We start from the raw sequence: 14760 nt of genomic DNA, 5'->3' as shown, positions 1-14760 counted from the left end.
AGTAGTAGTAGTAGTAGTAGTAGTAGAACTGTCTCCATGGAAACCCCATGAAAAAAAAACATTGCAGTTTCAAAGTGCACAGTATATTGTGAGAGCTGTAGATAATTATCCCCTTCTGAGGTGAACCAGCAGTGAAAATGTCATTCATAAAGCAGGGATACGCACAATATATTGGTGTGGCTCTCACCTCCTGCCCATTACATTACTTCCCACCTATTTCACTTAAGGATATATTTGGAGACCTACTTGATTTATAACATTTTTCATTTATACTACCCTGTGGGGATAGTGTCAGGAGACGTGAGGAAACATTGGCCAAATCCAACTTCTTGGGTAATTACCACCAGGGGGCAATACTGAGCTTTTTGCCTGAGGGACAGAAGCAGTCTGCAGGGGCATAGCTGCATACAGACCTGCATTAATAAATCACTAGTCAGAGTGAGAAAGACAGAAACATTGTCTTACCACAGCTCAGCACTCCCTGGTAGACTTTAGTATGATGTCAACCAACAAAATGAAGCAAATAACGGGCTGCATTTTGTGTTTATCCAAATGTGACAGTATATTTATCAGATGGGAGACCTCCGCCTTGGCTCCACTGTTGTGCAGTTTGACTGGTAGGGCACTGTAAACATGACATCTGCATCTATGGATGTTGAGGAACGAGCACAACGCAGAGAAGAGACACCTGCATCTCCCTGCTAATGTGTTGTGTTATTTCAGAGTAATGGGTTTTCCCTGGCAATCACACAGCATGATGGATCAGTGGGAACCAGAGAGATAGGCTGGAGCTCGCCAGGGTCCGCAGAAGGACAGAAGTTCACACACACGCTCTCCATCACACACATGAACACTGACGGCTGTATCCCCAGCCCAAACATACATGACCTGAACCCTCTGAGGGTGTGCTTCAAAAGCAAACTTGCAGAGAGAGTCCAACACCAGAGTCCTGCTAACACAAGGAGGGGGGGAAAAAATCACAATCCCGCTCTTTTTTCTTCTATAATTCCTCCCCTTCATCCAATGAGGATAAATCTCTGGCTGAATCGTCAGTATTATGTGTAATTTCCATATAAATTAGCTTCATTAAAAGGGGAGTACTTTCTTATTTAACGAAGCTCATTTGAAATTCTGTATTTAATAAGACATGCAATCCCAGACTTGCAGACTAATAGCCAACAATTAGCAGGACTGGAGAATGTGTGTGCGCCTTTGTGTTTGTGTGTGTCCATGTAATCTCTTGGACATATTGGTAGTCCCTCAGTGTTATTATCATTGATTGTCTCAAATGAGCAAATTGGGCAGCTGCTGCTCCCCTAGCCAGGTTTTTCTTGCAGTGATCCATGAAGCACGGTGGAGAGGTGTAGACCAGTGAAGGATACAGTGTAGAAGGGACGGAAACATCTGGACAGATCAGAGGAATGGGAATAAAAAGCAGTTGGGAGTGAAGACAAAATGGTAAAGGAAATGAGAGGAAAAGAAACAGACAGACACAGAGCAATATGGAGCTGAGTGCTATGATTTACAGTAGGACTAAGCAGAATAATGGAGGAGAGGAGAGAGGTGTCCATCCAAGCCAGCAAAAGCAAATTAGAGACACCTAAATGGTACACCTAAAAAGAGGAAATGTCAACTAAAGAGGCTACAGACAACAGCGAGATAAATAAGACAGACAAAATGACTGAAAGAGAGGAAAAATATTTTTAAAAAGACAGAAAAGGAGGATATTTTCATCCAGCATCACCTCACCACTCATTAAATGGATTTTCCCCCACTACCTTTTTCAAAATCCAACCATTTAGTAATGCATGTTTATTTTTGTGTGGGAGACTGTTTTAATCAGGCAAGTCAGTTTAGAAACAATTCTTACTTAGTAAAAGCTTGGCGAAAAGCAAAATACGTTGTGATGTGAAACTGAGGGAAAGGCCAAAAAACCAACAAATAGCAATAGGAGACAAAAACATTAAAAGGCTCTGAGGCTAAACATTGCTGCTTGTGTGTGTGGAAGTTCATTAATGGCAAAACAATTGAAAGGGCATAAAACGCATTTAAATGGAAATCAGTCTTCAAGTCAAGATTTGAGTAAGCAGGCACAGATTTATAAGCACAGAACAAGTTCTGAGAGTTAGCAGGGACAGAACTGATTTTAACAGTTGTTTTGAACCTGCAAGGGAAATGTCGTCACAAGGAGTGAAGAAGCAGGACCTTGTTTGCTTGGTGTACTGTTGCACATTTTTAGTTTGGTTAGTTTGCACCCCTTGTAAAGCAAGTAAAATCCAATGGATGTGACCTGGATGTAAAGTATTAAAGCCCAGTCACACCAGCATTTAAAACAACGTTCCAGAACAGAGAAGACTGAAAGAGGCAATTCTGACTGACTAACATTAGCATGTTCTGTCATGTGCTAGGGGGTTATGAGTTAGTTAGTTCACCAGCTGCTGAAGTTCATCAACTAGCCCTGTGAGCAGTCAATAGAGCCGACTAATATGAACTAATTGATGATAAATCAGTATTTACAAAATATACAAAGAAGGATGGATCCTTTAATCATGTTATGAGTGTTGTAATTACATAGTTTGTCCACCAGAGGGCACTCTGCAACTCCCCTATTGGAAAAACACAGCAATCAGCTGACATAATCAGCCATACTTTTGTGTCAAAGTACTATTTATAACAACAAAAACAGATTATTTTTAAACTGCATTATGTCATGTTATCTTGGTGAGCTCTCACATGTAACAATTTTTATGTGTTTCTTAAAAGAAGAAAAAAGTATCGGATTTTAAAATCCTCAAATATTAAAATCGGTCTTAAAAAATCCATATCAGTTGGGCTCTAGTAGTCACTACATCTCATGAAGAAAGTAACATAACTTTCTGGTGTGACCCCACCCTCAGTCTCATTGTCTTTGTCATTTGTCCCCAGACATACTGTAAAATTCATAGATATGAGTTTAAAAAGCACAGCATATAGACATGTCTTTATAAAGCCTTTCCAGAAATTATTTTCTTACCAAGCCTCGTAAGTTCCTAAAAGCTTAGCCTGCTGCTGGGGAAAATTATAAGAGCACATGCTGAATTAAGGGCACACAAAATCAGGATTTTGTGCTTAAGACTTGTTTGACGCTTCCAAATGTGTTCCAGTGTGCTCTCAAATCTACATTGATTATAGCTCGAATTAGTTCAGTGCTCACTCAATAGTTTTGTAATTAATAAAATGTCCTACATATTGTAATTGTGTTTTATAAGAGCTTTTTTACTATTGTGGTCAGTCCATTTGTGCCTATGGCTGTTGGCAAGATACCAAAACCTGATGCTGTGTGGCATGTTGCAATGAGCTTACAGAGCCAGTGAAATCCTCAGTTATGGAGTCAGCACGTGTCGCTTTTGCCTCAAGCGTTCACATTGAGCAACACAGAAATCAACAAAAATGGAGAGAGAATGCAAATATTATTTATGTATGACCTCTAGACTGTGAGGACTGTGTGTATGTGTGCAGGCAGCTGTGCAACAACAAGCTGTGCATCTGGAACACAAATCTTTACGCACCAAAAACACATGTGCATGCACACACACTCATGGCCCAGCAGCAACTGGGACAGCTGACAGCACTAGCAGGGTCACGTGTGTTTGTACAGTCTCATCTGTTCCTCCGTCGCCTGAACTCTCTTGGTAACACTCAGTTTGTGCACTCTTCCACTGTGATGTAAACACACAATGCCAAGCTCCACCTTCCCCCTCTCACTTATTCCTGCGCCTTTGTGGGGTTTTTTTTTTCCCCAAACAGCAACTTTATCGTCTATTGAGGTTTTTGAGGCCAGCGATTCAACAACTGCATCTGTTTTGTTTGTTTTCGCTTTATCTGTTCAATCATGTTGTATTGATTTTGCATTGGATGATGCTGAGGTTGGTTTCAGAAACACAAATGGAGACAGAGGGTAATGGCTAAATGGGACCGGGCCATATAGTGGATTCATAAATGTATGACAAAGTAATTGTTCCCCACAGCTCCACCTTTATCTTTTCTGTTTTATTTGAGGCCAGATCTCCCCATCTCTTTTTTTTTCTTGTTTATAATTTCTCTCCCTTTTGAATTCAATTAGATACATTACAGTATATATATCCATGTGAGTGCCAACGAGCCAACTTCAAACTGCGTCTACATAATCAAGGTCACCTCTTAACCTTCCTGTGTCTTCAGGCAGCTTCTGAGCAATATGTAGGTGTGTTAAGTGCTGTTGCTGCTACACCAACCTGCCATCTTTATAGAAAATGTCCTTGATGAAGGCCCGGCACTGAAACGCATTGATGAAATAAAGACAGAGGTGCTGTTGATAGTGGAAACTAGTAATAACACCAGTCACAATTGTGGCCACGTCTTTTTATTTTATTTCTGAAGCTCTAACAGTTGTATTGTTGGCTCTGGGCAAGAAATTCAACTTTTAAATGAAAAAAATACATTGTCTTGATTAAAATGTTTCAATATCATGCGACTAGTGTGAAAGGTCACATGACCAGATTAGTTTACTTCCCGTTTGCACATCTCGAAGTAGATGTCGTCCTATGACTACTACAAAAAGAAGTAAGTTGAATACCTTAATTAATAGATAGAATTATCATGTTTTGTACATATATTGTTTTTAGGGTCTTCTACTGATATATTTTGAGAATTATACTCCTGCTAGATGTCAATAACTGCAATTGAAAGTAGTTTTGGATAAAACTGTCAGCTAATTGAATAATAATTATTCATTATGTCAAATACCTATAAGGTGCAAACCAATTTGAACATGGATGAGTTGCTGACTTTCTATGGGGTTCACAGTTCTGTGCTGCAGCGGCACGTCTTGGTCATACAACCCTGATGTCTACAATGAAGCAACCTCAAATGTAATGAGAAGGAATCACTTTGATGAGATAATGGCCTCAATCCATCTGGGATAACTCAGATGTGACACAACCCTTTAAGGTGCTGTTTATGCCTGCCAGCTAGGACATGCTAAATGATTTTGAAATGAAAATGTGTTTTATAATGTTCTTTTGTTTGTTTTTGTTTTTTGCTTGAACTTGCTGGATGATATACCTGACTCATCTTCTGGCAATGACGTTAATCACTGTTAGGTAAATCTAACTCATTTACTTCTCCAATATGATGTTTTTGTAAATGAGTAGGCAGTTTTTTATTTGAAAAGGAAAACATTTGCAGTAGCATGTCATTTTAAGTTTAAATAGGTCTAATTGAAGAATTTGTATGAATTTTGACTATGTTGTTCCCCACCGAGTTTAAAACCTAATATTCCACTAACTTAACCAACATAAAATCAAAAAGGGCATAAAGTTTGTGCGTTAGGGAGGTCTAAGGACTAAACTGCGTGTACTGAAATTGCTAGGAACAATATGGGATTAAACGGGTTAATAAAATAAAAAAAATCCTAAACAAACTTTAGGGTGTCCAGTAAATGTATTCACCTGGTCCTTTATTCATAATTAATATATTTACATACATAGCATACTCCAATGAAGCTGCAAACACATATACACTGAACAAAATTATCAACACTTTTGGTTGTGCTCCCATTCATCATGAGCTGAACTCAAAGATCTGAGACTTTCTCTATGTACACAAAAGGCCTATTTCTCTCAAATATTGTTCACAAATCTGTCTAAATCTGTGTCAGTGAGCACTTACCTTTGCCGAGATAATCCAGCCACCTCACAGGTGTGGCATATCAAGATGCTGCTCAGACAGCATGGGTATTGCAGGTGTGCCTTAGTTGGCCACAATAAGAGGCCACTTGAAAATGTGCAGTTTCACTGTATTAGCGGGGTCTGGAAACCAGTCATTATCGGGTGTGATCACCTTTTGCCTCACGCAGTGCAACACATCTCCTTTGCATAGAGTTGACCAGGTTGTTGATCGTGGCCTATGGAATGTTGGTCCACTACTCTTCAATGGCTGTGCAAAGTTGCAGCCAGATCAAGACCCCGATGAGGACGAAAAGCATGCAGATGAGCTTCCCTGAGACGGTTCCAGACAGTTATGCAAACTGATTGTTGCAGCAGCTGTCCAGGTGGTTGGTCTCAGACGATCTTGGAGGTGAAGATGCTGGATGTGGAGGTCCTGGGCTGGTGTGGTTACATGTGGTCTGTGGTTGTGAGCCCAAATTCTCTGAAACGCCTTTGGAGACGGCTTATGGTAGAGAAATTAACATTCAGTTCACAGGCAACAGCTCTGGTGGACATTCCTGCAGTCAGCATGCACATGCATGTGTGTGTGTGTGTATATATATATATACAGTCCCCTCCAAAAGTATTGGAACAGAAAGGCAAATTCCTTTGTTTTTGTAGAAAATTTTGCTGACAATTACATAAAATTTGAAATTACATAGTGATAATTAAATGACAGGGTGGGCTCTCAGCTACCTAACATCAGATAGCTCATTTTAAGTGAAAGAAATGCTAATTATGAAACTCTGAAGGTAGGAAAGATAAGTATTAAAGCAGCTAGATAGTTAACTACTGACATTAGCTTACAGTGTCTCCATTAGCATGTGATGCACCGGACTGGAGCAGCTGCCGCTGTAAGTGATGTGGGCAGACAGGACGTTCAACTAACGCCAATGTTAGGAAATGGTATGGTCCATTTTAGGGGTGTATGAAATCATATTTCAAGATTCTTAAATATGAGGCAAGAGTATGGGAAATATATAATTATTAATAATATTTACAATTACAGTAAGAAAGACCACCCCCCGTAATTCCAATCAATCCCCCTCTCACCTCTTGCTAGCTGGTATGTGTCATCCTCAATTTCAGGTGCCTGGGAGTTTGAGGGTTCTGCGCAGTATCTTAGATGTTCCTAGGACTGCACTCTTCTGGACAGAAACCTCTGATGTTTTACCTGGTATCTGCTGTAGCCACTCTCCCAGTTGGGTTGTCACAGCCCCCAGTGCTCCGATTACCACTGGCACCACTGTTGCTCTTACTTTCCACATTTTTTCTAGCTCCTCTTTCAGCCCATTGTATTTCTCAAGCTTCTCGTGTTCCTTCTTCTTGATGTTGCTGTCGCTTGGGATTGCCACATCTATCACTGCAGCCTTCTTCTGCTGTTTGTCGATCAACACAATGTCTGGTTGGTTAGCTATTACCAGTTTGTCAGTCTGGACCTTGAAGTCCCACAGGATCTTAACTCATTCTCAACTACCTTACTCATGGCAGATGTTCCTGTACACTATGCCATCTACCTGGTTATGGCGTTCCATGTACGCACTTCCTGCCTGCATCTTACACCCTGCTGTTATATGCTGTACTGTCTCAGGGGCATCCTTGCACAGTCTGCACCTGGGGTCCTGTCTGGTGTGGTAGACCCCAGCCTCTACTGATCTTGTACTGAGGGCCTGTTCTTGTGCCGCCATGATAGTGCTTCTGTGCTGTCTTTGTGCAGCCTTTTCCAGCCACTGGTAGGATTTCTTGATATCAGCCACTTCTATTTGTCTGTGGTACATGCAGCTTGTCCCTCCATGAAGGTTCTCCGTCTTCCTTGTCCTCACACTCGGGTTTCTGCTGCCTGAGGTATTCACTAAGCCCTTCATCTTTGGGGGCCATCTTCCTGATGTACTCTTGTATCTTTGTTGTTTCATCCTGGACAGTGGTCTTGATACTCACTAGCCCTCGGCCTCCCTTGCTACGCTTGGTGTACAGTCTCAGGGTGCTTGATTTGGGGTGAAACCCTCCATGCGTTTATTATACCAGCGGGGTCTCTGATGACTGGCAGGGCATATGTGTTGATGGCTCGGATCTTGTTTTTCCCCCATTCAGCTGACTTTTCAGGACCAGCCTTACTCTCTGTAGGTATTTGGCTGTGGCGGACTTCCTTGCTGCCTCCTCATGGTTTCCGTTAGCCTGTGGCACCACAAGGTATTTGTAGCTGTCCTGAACATCTACAATGTGGCCTTCTGGTAGTTCAATCCCCTCGGTTCTGATCATCTTCCCTCTTTTTGATACCATGCAACCACACTTGTCCAGTCCGAATGACATGGAGTGCAGTTAGTTTCTTCAGCTAGTAGGTGTGGATCATGTCAGGGCCTGGTGCTGTCCAGCTCTTCATACCTGCCACTCTTTCTTGGATGTCTGCCGTTGTAATGGTTACTGGATCTTGTTCTGAAAAATTGCTGTGATCTATTCTTAGATCCACTAGCCACTGAGCATTGGTGTTGTGGGATGCCTCTTTCTCCCATATGTTCTTCCATTACATTCAGTCTAAGCCCTGGGTGGATCTGATCTTGTGTTATTATTTAGTAGGGATAGTATGTAATGCTGCATTCACATCTTCTAGCAGACTTTCAGAGGGTACTTTTGTCATATATATATATATATAAACATTATTTTAATTATTAAAGTTATCTACCAGTTATTTTAGCTATTAATCCTTTACTCAGTAAAGTTGATGTCCTCAAATATCTTGTTTTCTCTGATCAACAGCCCCAACGCCCCAAATTATGGCTCAACTAATTGATCAGTCAACTAATCGCTTCAGCTCTAGATACAAATGTAACAGCATTTTCCTCATATGGGTTGCCTCTTTTCTCTCTCCATGTCTCACATCTGTGTGTGTGTGTGTGTGTGTGTGTGTGTGTGTGTGTGTGTGTGTGTGTAGCTGTTTCACTACCCTCCTGAAGCCTCATCCCTACCTGTTTGGAATTTCAAACAGCTTTCCTGTTCCTCTCACCTTCCCACAACTCTCTCTGCAGTCCCCTAAATTCTCACAGAGGGACTGTCTCAACAACAAACTGAATGCTGGTAAAATAAACCATGATCATCTTCTGTCCACACTGTTACCATCTACTGGATTGATATTAGACAGTAAGTGTGCTTTACTGTATCTTTGTTCGATGCTGAGCTGCTAGTACAGTAGAAGTGACTCTGTTGGGTGTGTGTGTGTGCGCGTGTGTTTCTTCACATTACATTTCATTTTCTGCCATTTATGTTTTCTTTTAGTTTCAGGCAAGACTATGGAATTTTCCAAATGATAGACAATAAGTACCATAATAATGTGGGTTTTAAATATTGTGGAACTGCAACCTGAAGCCAGCTGGCTATGGCAAAATAATTCTCCACTGTTTCACTCTATCAGGAACAGGCCTAATGAATTAAAGTGTTTCACTCCAAAATGCAATAGCGGTATAGCCACTTAAAAGAATGCTAGCAGATATTCTCAAAAGCTGTTAACATTTCCAGAGAATATATATTTAAATGTAATTGTTTGTAAGCAAAGGTCTGAAACAACCCTGAATTCCGGTAACAACCAATTGAAGCTTTTCTTCACTTAGTACTCATATCGTAAAAGTAGACTAACTCTCGTGTTCTTAAGAAATAAACTGTTCGAATTATACTGGCAGTCCCCCACCCAAGAATAAATTATGTTTGTTAAAGGATCGTTCCAGTGGTTTTGCCTGCTTTAGCCCATTTATTACAAACATACATTACTGCCAACCATTGTCCAAAGCATACAGTAATGTTTAATAATTCTGAATGTCTTTTTCCTACCTTCCAGGCAGTCATTAGATTCCTTTCATTTAATATGGAATGAAAATCAACTTGTGCTTTGTAGTTGAGTAGCTAAAATATGCAAAAACACTCTTATGGTCCTTTCACAAATGGCAGACTAAGAATAAAATAATGATTACTGAATTTAGAATATATTATATATGAAATAGTTTCTAAGATGAAAGAAGTGTTCAATTAATTAATTTAATTATTTCTGTGAAACACTTTTGAAAAAAGTTGTTAACAGCATGACTTATTGGTATCAAGCCTTAAAGAGTAAGACCAGACTGAAAAGCATCATTGCGCTGCCCAACAGTCTGGTGTGCTCAGAAGTGTGATCTGCTGAACATATAACAACATCCACTAATTATGTCACGGTGTACTGACACACTCTGGAGTACACTTCTACATCACTACAGTGCCGTGAGAAGTTTTTTTTCTGGGGGTGTCACGCAGACGATCTTAAACATGACATTCAGTTGTTCTCACTGAGTACTGAGTACTGCTCAGTCGGTGAACTCAGCTGTGTAATCCTCTGTAGCTCTGGAGGATCTTTCCAAAGTGTGAAAAAATTACCCTAATGATGTCATAAAGGTTAAATAGGGACTATGGATTAAAATTCACAAGTAATGATGGTAATTCTCCTGCTAATTCTTTTCATTTTTAGCATTGTTTTAAATATTTCTCTTGTGAGTCTCCCAAAGTTAAGTAAGTGCAATACCACTTTCTGTTAGTCTTTAATGATAGCATCTATTGTAAAATTTTAAATATAGCCTATTCTCTGGTATACTTACTATTTTTTTTTTATATTTAGCCATGCATAAGGCTACAGTATGTGACAGCTTTCCAACACACAGTATCTTCTCTCTGTTATTGTCAATTAATTTGAAACCCAGTCCTTACCTGTTGACATACAAGTTCTACACAGCATAAATGATCAATATTTAAAAGTACAGCTCATCGTGTCACTTTCTATATTACTTACTGTAATATACTGTGAACTGACTATGACACTATCATTAACAGTTTCTCTTCTCTCTTTGCAACCTTTTACCTGGATTTTGCTTTTACATGTGCAGTTACTGGTACATGACAGCCTGCCAGTGGACCTAAAAATGTGCTCCAAGTCTAATTCATTTTAAAGGAGGCTTAAAACATCTCTAAATCCTTTGGCTTGGAATCATCCCTGTATGTGTGCCTCTAAGTCTATGTGTGTATCACAGGGTTACAGTGTAACACGAAGCACACACATTTGTTCGGTTGTTTTTTTGTTGAAATGAGCAGTTGGGTCCTTTGTGTATGAAATGCATAAAAGCCAGAGTGCTTAACTTTTTTTTTTTTTTTCAGAAATAGCCAGCTACTGAAATTAAATGCTGAGGCTCTTGCTGATGTAATTTTTGCTTTCCAAGAACATTCACATTTTTGCATCCCTCTAATCACATTTTCTTCTCCTTAGCTGCTCTTTTAGTTTCACTGGAGGAATTATACCTGACCCATGAGGCTAATTGCTTAAAACCTTCTCTGCATCTATTTCAACATTTTCCTACTAGTCTTCGAGTCAAACTGGTGTAGTTCTACCTTATTTTAACACCCTCTTGTTCTTTCAAGCTACAACACTTCCTCTCCTCCTCCATCACCCTGACGACAACTCCACGTTTACTGCTTCTCTCCCCTTTTCAAATTTGTCGTTTCTTTGACACTTATAGTTTATTCCAGCTACCCTTCTCTTCAGGCAATAGGCACCATTTATCATTATCTGTGATCTTGTCTACGAGTCCTCTTAAACTGCCTAAACTAAACTCCACTATCTCATCATCTTCTCTCACTTCTTTCTCACCTTCCTGTTCTCATCTTCTTTCAGCCCCACTGTCATTGACACAACAGGATCTTTACTCACTTGGTGTGCGAGTGTATGTGTTTTTTTTGTATGTGCATCTGTGCTACTTCTCCGCCTGGCATCACCATAGTGACGGATTTTGGTGCTCTCTCTCCCCGCCTTGTATATCTTGGCAGAAGTCAGGGCGCTGTGCCGACGTGTCCCAGTTCATAGGCCACCCGGCGCCGACGTTACTGCTCCACGCTGACCTTGCCAGCTCACATATGGAGCCCACATATGGGCCTCATCTATAAGAGATAGGTGGCCTGTAGGAGCCACAGTCCCTCCAGTGAAACAAACCCAGTTTACAGAAGGTTGGATCCTGTATAAAAAAAATGCTACAGGATGTGAAGTGACATTTTAGCATTTTTCTGTTTCATGAGGAATGTTTTGCTAGAAGAACAGCCATTTTCTGGTGTCCGTAACAAATACGGACACACATACTATAGAAATGTCCCTGAAATTTAGGTTTTAGTGTACAAAGACCTGACATTTATTTTGTAATCTACAGTAGGCCTATTCATTTTCAATATCATTTTATTATTTTCTGGCATCTTATTCACCGAAGTGTGCCATATGAATTGACACACATATTACTCGCAACCGCATGGTCTACAACAGGGGTTTTCAAAGTCTGAGACTGTGGGCCTCCCCACCACATCTTTAGTTTACCTTGTAAGTTTCGCTCAATTCCTGGATGGCTTCATGATTATATTATTTGATCCCATAGACACTCAACTTTTGAGCCAAAATAGCCTAATATTGCTGTTTGACAGAACTTCTGACTACACAGAGTAGTTTTAAAAAAGGTCTGTCCTAAGGCATTTATTAGTTTCTGACTCAGATGGGGGGAAACAACTCCTGTATCTCTGAACTCTCACACATGTTTGCTATTATAGGTAATCTCCTTTTGATAACTAATACAATAAGTAATGTAATAATGTTTCACTTCCATTCACTGAGGCTCCCATGAAGCTGTTTGGAGCCCCCCTAGGGAGGCCCGCCATACACTTTGAAAACCCCTGGTCTACAATATAAAAGATAATTAATTAATTAAGTATTTAAAGGGACTATATGCAGGGCTCTCAAGATTTATCAAAAGTGTGGAGTGAGATAACGCATGTTAGAGGAGGAGCCACTCAAATATTTGCAGCAGTGGCCCCTCTAAAGTTTTTACTAGCAGTTAACGTTTACCTATAGTTCATGATTGACCTGAACTAATAGAAATTATAAAAAATAGGTAAATCTGATAAGACAATTTTTATATAAAAATTTATTTTAAAAAATACAAATGTATCAAAACTAAAAAGAAATTTGGCTATGTGTGTAGCAGTGCTGTACACATAGGCCTACAGTAGGATGGCAGAACTTGCCCTACGCATGCCAAGCTGTGTGTGTGAGTAGGCTACACATTTCAGCTTATGAATGGTGTTTTGTGTTGTAATTGTTTGTTGCACATTTTCATTTCTTGATGACAGGGGTAGTGGGCTCCCACTTGAAGCCCTGTGTCTCAAGGTCATCCATTTTCACCATCATGATGGATGAAACCACTCTGTCCAGAGCCCAAATATAGAAAAACATCTCTAGTCCTTTCCTTAGTTTCAGGTAGCCAAAGCTAAGCCCAGTGGTGGACAGTAACAATGCAGTACTGTACTTAAGTACACAAGGTATTTGTACTGAACTTGAGTATTTTCTTTTCATGCCACTTTCTACTTCACCACATCTCAAAGGGAAATATTGTATGATTAATACATGCAAGTGCATGTACACTGCAGTCTGATAAAAATAGGGGACATTTTTCTTTCTGCTTTGAGTAGGCTACTTTTATTTTTGAAAGGCTACTTCTATATTTTCCAGCTTATAGCCTACTTACATACTTTTACTTAACTTTTTCAAAGCAATATTTTAGTATTTTTACCATAGACTGTATATAAAGAGATTTTTACAATAAGGTATTGGTACTTAAATTTTTTTTAAAGGATCTGAATAGGCCTAAGTTACTTTGTTCACCACTGGCTAAAATAGCCAAAGCTTCTGGTTGCAAAGAGGTTGGCGAGTTTTTGACTGCATCACCAATAATAATTTAGCACGAATTTGGCTGTAGGCTACTCCACAACATCATCTGCTCTCAATATCTTTGATCACAGGCAAGTGATTTCGTCCAGGAATCATAAAATCTAAATGCTAAAAAAAACCTCCAGTTACAGCATTCATCGGTTCTTGCCCAAATGCCACTCAATGTATCCATGTTGCCTAGTAACGAACATGCTTGCAGCGGGATCACGGAATTCACCCGGAAACACTCCATTTTAATTTCTGATCGGCTAAACAGCTCTGATATTTAGTAGGCTACAGAGAAAGCTATGAAACTGGCACAAATCATCGTCCATTAATTGAATATAGGGGGACAACTTCGAGGACGTCATCTCTTAACTTACTGAGCGTGTGAACTGGCTGAAATGCGTGTGTCTCACAGTGAATGCGTCGGACTTGAGAGCCCTGCTATGTGTAAGTTTTTCAATTAAATTAATCAAGTTTTCATTGCCTAATTGTCAATGTGCTCAAAACTCACTTAGAAATGAAGCACACGCGTGTTTTCTCCGTTGCTTGCGTCAGCCACTATTCTGCTTTTAATGTGGGGACTCCGGGTCGGATTCTGCCCTGTGCGCGCTCCCGAGCCTCTCATTCTACAGCGACAACACGGCAGCTAACGATATGCAGTCCACTGACACCATAAAATAACCGGCTGACAGCAAAACACAGGCTCCACGCAAGGATACAAAATAACAATACATTTTTATGTGCTGAAGCCCATCAGACCAAACGGGTTCAGATGATGTCGAGTAAGAACAAAGTGAGCATTAGTAAAGCTGGAGAAACACGCAGAAAGTCACGTTAGCTCGCCGGCTAACGTCGAGCAGTTGCTAATGTTATTCGGTGCAAAGTTACATCGCTTTCCACATTACTTCACCAACTAACGAGACCCATGTTACTATCCTGTGTACCACTATTAATTTAGCCTGAAAGAAAGGATGTAACGGTAAATAGCAAATTTAGAGCGATTTGTTCACTAACGTTAGCCTATAGTGATGCAGCCAGGAGCACCCAGCTAACGCTACAGTAGCTCGGACCTGCCGCTGTTTGTTTTGTAACGTTCAGTTTAGGGTTATTGTGGTAAAACCAATACTCTGGTACACAGCTTCTCCACCTCTCTGTCGCCGTAACTAACGTGACCCACATAATACAATACTGCAACTTCACAGCGACAACAACCCAGAGGAAGAGCCATCCACTAACACTACAGTAAAGTTACTTACTATGTCTTATTATAAAATGTGA

The sequence above is a fragment of the Micropterus salmoides genome, unplaced genomic scaffold (genome assembly GCF_014851395.1).
Source record: "Micropterus salmoides isolate LMB-PRFRI ecotype aquatic unplaced genomic scaffold, ASM1485139v1 Ms_hic_scaffold_16, whole genome shotgun sequence".
NCBI lineage: Eukaryota > Metazoa > Chordata > Actinopteri > Centrarchiformes > Centrarchidae > Micropterus > Micropterus salmoides.
Note: the sequence above shows the minus strand (reverse complement) of the source record.